General features: G+C 29.9%; 1 protein-coding gene across 1 annotated transcript in view; it reads left to right on the top strand.

Moving 5' to 3' along the window:
- LOC129990432 (echinoderm microtubule-associated protein-like 2) overlaps positions 1-7,390 on the top strand; it is an 86,513-nt gene that overhangs the window by 3,747 nt on the left and 75,376 nt on the right. The window lies entirely within an intron of this gene.

The raw sequence follows: 7,390 nt of genomic DNA, 5'->3' as shown, positions 1-7,390 counted from the left end.
TCCGCGTTGGGAGAGGACACCCAGAAAAATGTTGATTTTTTTTTACAGCCGCCTCTTCTATTTTTGTATGAAAAGAAAATGCGCATTTTGTCTTTCTAAACATCTAGAATGATGTAAGAGAACGAAAAAGGGTATTTTATAGATTTTTCCCCTTTTTTTTCATAATTTGTGTGATTTTCATGAGATGCAATCAATTTAGTTTCTTTGACCATCTAGATCATAGGTTCCCAAAGTGGTCCAGGTGGACCCCCAGGGGTCCATAGGAGACCACACGGGGGTCCACGTAGACGTGAAAAGAAAACAGGGGTTCACAAGTTGTAAGTGGGGGTCCACGAAAAATTTTCTGGTTTTCATAATAAAGAATAAAAATTTTGGCTTGGATTTACTTATCAACGTAGGCAGGTAGCATCATTTACTAGGTAGTTACTCAAAAATTTGAGATTACTTCTTACAAAACTGAAGCCAAATATTGATAATTTTCTGGCAATTCATCAAGTACATTCGTCTCATTAAAAGTATGACTATTTTTTATTGTTGATTTACATTTCAGAGTTCATTGTTGATTTTTTGTCAATTGTTGATTGTTTGTAATAATAAATGTTTATAATTTTGTATAACCACAAGTATTATTTTAATAAATAGGACACTAGAAAATGTGCTACTTTTTTTTCCTTCTTAACACCCCCAATTTAGGGTGATATTTTTTAGGAGTTTTGGGAACACAGTAAAAATGTAGCAGCAGGGAGTCTACCGAAAATAATAAAACTTTGAAAGTGGTACACGAGAAAAAAAAGTTTGGGAACCTCTGATCTAGATGGTTGTCGGTTGATATTATTAAAACCCAACGGATTTAGACCCGTAAGTTTTGTCATTTAATAAGTAATTGCTCTACGCAATAATTTTGCTGCCATATCTAAATATAGGCATCTTAAAAGTAATATTTGATTTTTATTTTTTAAAATTAGTTTTTATTAGTTTATATTGATTTTTATTTTTTTAAATTAGTTTTTATATCAAGAATTGTAATTTCCTGATGTGCATTTAAATTTATATAAATGATTAGTTTGTTATCATAAAATTCTATTTGCCTAAAAAATACGTACATCGCTAACTATTTCTATTTTATATCAGTTTCCTTTTCCCAGTTTTTTTTTTTTTTTTTTTTTTTTTAATTGTAGTTAGTGAAACTGAGATCTCAAAAGCTTCCACACATATTCTTTCTTTTAAATTATATAACATTTATGAGCAAAAAATGACGACTGTATATTTTGTTAAAAGTTGAAAAAAACTTTTGAACTGAATTCCTTTTTAGTTGCCAACAGTAAACTTTCATTTTCTTATTTGTTTTTCAATTTTAAAATCGTAGAAATGTTGTTTGGGACGAAAATTAGATAGTGAAATGTTTTTCTCCTCTAAAAGTAATCATAAATGGGAAAAAGATTTACAAGTCCTGCTCTGAAACCATCTTCCAAATCCAAATGTACGAAGAACTTCAAATGTTCCAGCATTATGCTATTGAATTATCCGTCATTAGAATTTTTGTTCCATGTACGTACCCTCCAGCAACTACGGAAATTAGGTGAAAACTACGGATTTATAGTGAAAAACTGCGGAAAACGCCGAAAATACCTTCTTCCGAATACTCCCCTCAACGATTCTAGCCGTAATTTTTTTTTTTTTTTTTTGCAACAGAGGGGGGGGGGAATGGAATCTCATTTCAGCATGAATACAAAAACTCTGAAGTCTCACTCATTCTAAAAATGTATAAGAGTGTTTGTTATGATGTTAAACTGGGCAATGATGACTTTAAAAAAAGCGAAAGTGCTTATCATGTAATGAAAAAAAAAAAAAAAAAAATTGCAAATTGTCTAGCAAATAATTTGTTTGATCAACAAACTCGTGTTTATGTCATTTTTTTTTTTTTTTGATATTTCCTTTATATATTTAGTCAGTGTTAAACATCTGTTCAATAATTTTAAATAATGGTTGAAAATTTTCGCTTTAATTAATTAAAATTCTTTGGGAAATATCTTTTCTTCAGTCAACTGATGACTGGGTAAACAATGTTGGAGAGTATGCATATAAATCAATTTTTAGAACATTTCTGAAGGAATTGCTATGTTGTGACTGATATATTTTATAAAACATTATTGATTTTGAAGTAGAATTTTATTAGCTGCGTCGTAACAAAATTGCAAAAAAGAAGCATGTGTAAATTTAAGTGCAAAGTACCTTGAGCAAGGATTAAATTTGTTTTACAAGATTTGGATCTTAAAATAGCACATGTCCCATTTGACATTTCTTCATACCTTTAGGATCTTAGTGGGAGTGTGGTAATATCCCGACTTCGAGAACGACGGAGTTTTGATATGAATCTAAATCTAGAAAATGCATATTTTGCATTTTGGCCTGACGTACATTAAATCTACTGCGGAAGGCAAACAACTTAATGTTTGCATGTCATGGGTATTTGGAGAATGGTGCTGGTTTTAATATCGTTCTCTTGAGCTCACTTCCGTTTAAGTCCTCGTGTAGCTTCAAAACTGAGCGTTTAGCTAATTAAAGTAATAACGCCTTCCTTTTAATTTCCTTACTGGGAAGTGGAATTGTATCTTTTCAAAATTGTCACAAAACGAGAAAAAAAAAAAAAAGAATTAACTTAATTGAAAACGAAGTTGATGGTTCTTGGCTAAATGTCCTCGCTAGCTTTCTTCAAAGGTATGCTTCCGAAAAATCTTATTAGTTTATAGTAGTGCTTCATTGTGACAGTGCAGACGATGTATTTCAACAGCTAGTAAAGTAGAACAAAGTTACTTGTATTATACTACTAAAAATAATAAGCATGAAGGGTTCTTATTTTGTTTGATTACCCTTTCGCGTCAAATTAATTTGACTTAAAAAAGACCTGAGATGTTGGCTGGAAAGTTCAGCTTCATCCGTCTTATTCATCTGACTTCGCGCCAACTGATTAGCATCGCTTTAGATCTCTACTGCAGTTAGTGTGAGAAAAGCCTTCAGAAGTACTGATAAAATAAAGCCCTGGATCTGTGACTGTCTTTCTAAAGCCAACTTTCTTTCTGAAGTATTTATAAAAATTAGTTTCATAATGTGAAACTGACTCGTGGTGGTAATGACTATAAAGAAAAAAGTTACACCTTGACCCGAAATAATCGACACAAAACTTAAATGGCATTCCAGACTAATGTACGATTCATTTTCATGTAGAAAGGTTTCAATTTGTTTTTATCTCATGATTTATTCAAAGTTATTATTAAAAAATGTAGCTGTAATAAGAAATGATATAAAGATTCAGAAAATTGAAAAATTGACCTCCCATAAATATAAATATTGTCTGATTTTTATCTCCAAAAACTATGTTTAGCCTTCAGTTGTCGCGATCATTCAAATATCGTTCAAATCATTTCTCAAATGTATAAACTAAAATTAAATTAATCAAAGATGCTATAATTTGATATAAAAATTGCATATAATCCACAAACACTTTTGGTGTTTTATGAATTCTTAGTTGAATTAAACCAATAGAATATTCCCAAAATGGAAGGTGTCGCCTTATATCAGAAAAAAACGAAACATTTAAAAGGTTCATTATTTTCTGCCTTTTAAAGCCATTATTTTTTACAGACGATTACCATCGACTTGATTTGTTAAAAGCCATGGAAATCGAAAAAGGGAAATGTTTTCATAGGACACTAATAGTTATTAAAAATATTCCTTAAGAATATTCATTAAAGTTTTTTAAAATGTCCACTATGAGCACTAATTCGATTATCTTTACGAGTGTTTTATAATAGTATATCTCGATTTCTTCCCCCTCTCCCGTTTTACAGAATCCAAGTAAATCGCATTTTCATTAAAGAAATTGAATTTCAATTCTAAATAAATGTCATTTCATTTTCTTGAATTCAGAAAATTGTTTAGTTGCTTCCTGAATTAATATTTGATGTTTTTATTATTCATTGAAACGCTGAGAACTGAAAAGCTTGAAAAGGAGAAGGATATCAAATTATCAGATTTTATAAGTTAAAGGAAATCATCCGAGATTCTAATATTTTTTAAGAATATATTCAAGGGTAATTTATTCAGTCTCGGGAAACAGTACCAAATGTCATCTCTGCAGGATGACAAAACGATATTAAGCATGACATCCAGGGGAAATAATTTATCGACAGCGATTCACCTCAAAAATTGGAATATCTAAAAGTACAGTTAACAAAAAATTAGACACTGAAAGAATTATTTCAAGAAAAGGTTGATTTAACTATATTTGAAAGTACACGTCTTTACAGAACTTACTAGTTGTTTCGTCTAGTGATAAACATGTTTAGATGAATCTGATAGATATTGATGACTTAATATAAGAGCAAACTTTTTTCTCCCCCCCCCCACTCTAGATTACAAAGTGACGGATCAATTATAGAGCGGTTTCAGATTTAATGGTCCGGAGTAGTTGACTAATTGTAATAGAAAATTGAAGCCTTAGGACTGCCCACAAATATTAGCTCATCATTTAACTCCATTACTGGATTAGTCTGTAGGGCTCGATTGCACTTTTCAACCAAATGGAGTATCGTTTCATACGTCGGATTTATCAAAAATATAGTTTTATTAGATTGATATTTATATCTTTGACTGCCCGTTTCTTAATTCGAATATTAATTCTATGAAGAATAAGAGGATGGAAACTTACATAAAAGGTGTAAGAAAATGCACTTAAAATAACAATTGACTAAGCAGGAACAAAACTATCCTCAGCGTATATTTAAAACTTAATAATTTTAATAGAAAATTGCTTATTTAAAAAGTAATTGAAGCATTAAGAGCATTTATAAATATATTGATAAGCTTTAAAACAATTTAATATTCATACTTATGGAATATACAATTTTTGCTAATGAAATAAATAATGTATTATCCGATACTTAAAATGATATTTTCTATATTACGATGTACATGCATTTATAATCATACGCACCACATTTTATATTTATTTTATTTATTTTGTGTCTAAATTATTACATTTTATTTCCATCTGTATCTAAATGATTAGCACAGATTGTATAATGCCTGTGGTTACATATTCATCTTTTACTATATGAAAGATAGCATTGCATTCTTTCATTTATGTTATGAAGCTCATGTTTAACTTATTTAATTTGTGCTAAGTTATTCTGAATATAAAACCTACCTGCAAATTAATTCGTAAATGTGACTAAAGTTCTTTTATACCGAAAACATTTTTTTTTTATTTCATTCTTCTAATACAGAAATGAAAATCAATGTAATTTTTTTGAAGGAAGTTGTTGAATTCTAATGACTGTTTTATTGTTTTCAGTGCAAAAAGATTTTGACTACATATAATGTTACGTGATTAAATTTTGAGAAATTTCACCTCAGATTATGAAACGCTTATGCATTTTTTTTTTTTATTGATTAAAATGAAAAGGGAAAATTTCAATAAAGAATATATGCTTAAATTCCTACTTGATTTAAAAAAAAAAAATAAGATACTCTATTTAACAGCGTACACTTCCACCCTCCCTTTAAAAAGTACATATAAAATTTTATAAATAATTTGACGTATCATTAAACCTAAATATGTAACATTTTGTTGCAATTAAGTAATTTCGATATTTGCATGTTTTGGAATGATTATGTCTTTTATAAATTATATTCCAAAATAGAACGCAATTTAGCATTAAAAATATCTGAAAAGTTATTAAGTATTAAATTGTTTTAAATTTGAAATAGCGTTCTGAAATCTGGAATAAGTTTCGTTTCAAAAATGTTTAAAGATATCATTTTTCTTAAATGAATAAATATGTAAATGATTAAATTTTTGTATTTATTTCTAAAATTTATCTACAGGGTTTGGCAAAAAAACTCGGACAAAGTTATTACGTCATAGAATAGAAGTAAATTATTTCTTTTTGTCTACCATTTCAATTATAACATTTTTTATAATGTATCTTTTTGTTTAAGTATTGTTTTTTGGCTTTTTTATAATGCCAAGCAGAAGATATGCTATTTTAAAGTTGTTTAAGCTAGGAAAACGATAGTATGAAGTCGTTCGTTTGCTTAATGTGCCTTGGCATTATAAAAAAGCCAAACAGTGTCTAATGCAATATATCGTTTCAAAGAGCTTGGCAATGATGGTTCGAATGCAGGAAGTGAACGAAAACGTATAGTGAACACTTTCGATAGCCGCAAGGTTATCAAAAATCGAGTTCGAATGAAATTCGAGGATTTCCATGAGAAAGACCGCTCGTGAACTGGGAATCAGTGCCACAAATGGTAAAAATAGAGCTTTCATTGAAGCTTTACAAGATCCAAAGAGTTCAGCTTTTTACTGAAAAAAAACAAACTCGTGCGACGTCAATGTATCCAAAGACGTCAGTATATAGTTATAGTGTATAGTCATTTTGGAGTCTAGGGCTTGCACTAAACCATAAAAAAGTTTCGACTCTCTAAAGCAATTGCATCGTCGGGAATGGGGTAGATTAAAGGTAGGAGATTTCCGGCCCATTGTTGAAGATTTCAATAAGCGTTTGCGCCTCTGTATCACTGCAAAAGGCGGCCTCTTTGAAACAAATTAAATTTATTTATTAGTGAAAGTCTGCTCTTATTATTATTTGTTTTATTTTGTAAATTTATTTTTAATCAAGTTATATTCAAAATTGTTTGTCCAGGGTTTTCTGCCGCACCCTGTATTATCAATATGAAATTTATTCTTATTTACAGTGCTTTTATGTTCTGACCCCCCCCCCCCCTCCCCCCAATGCTTCACCATCGATGAAGATTTTTGGTTTAATATTTGAATTTTGACCTTTATATTAATAGATATATCGAACGTATAATGGTAAAGTTGGGAAAATATGTCAGAACAAGGACATATAAAATCATGCATGTTTTGTTCATGTCTTCTCGGACTGGCATTATTCATTACTAAAAAAATTCTGATTGCTCCCAGTTTAGATCTGTTGCTCTGAATTCAAATGACTTAAATATTATAACTAGTCGATGAAAATTTTCTCAATTGGAATAAGATGTGGAGGTGTATGGCCTTCAATTGCTGTATGCTCCATAATTGTACGCCTTCGTAAGAGATTAACTCCAGAGGGAAATTACATCTTTAACTGTAGAGAAAAATAAGTTAGTCTCGAAACACTCATTAAATGTTACATAAATTTAATGCATCTATTAAAGACTTATTATTTTTTATTTATTTTATGCATTATTGCACAGTTTGCTATTTTTATTTTTAAACGTGACTGTACGTGCACACATTTATCTGTTAGCATGAATTTGAAATCAACTTTTGGAATTAAGCTGCCAATTCAAAAGTATTTTGATTAAAGGCCGATCCAAATTC

Source organism: Argiope bruennichi, chromosome 2, assembly GCF_947563725.1.
Source record: "Argiope bruennichi chromosome 2, qqArgBrue1.1, whole genome shotgun sequence".
Lineage (NCBI taxonomy): Eukaryota > Metazoa > Arthropoda > Arachnida > Araneae > Araneidae > Argiope > Argiope bruennichi.
This window is presented reverse-complemented; position numbering and strand designations above follow the sequence as displayed.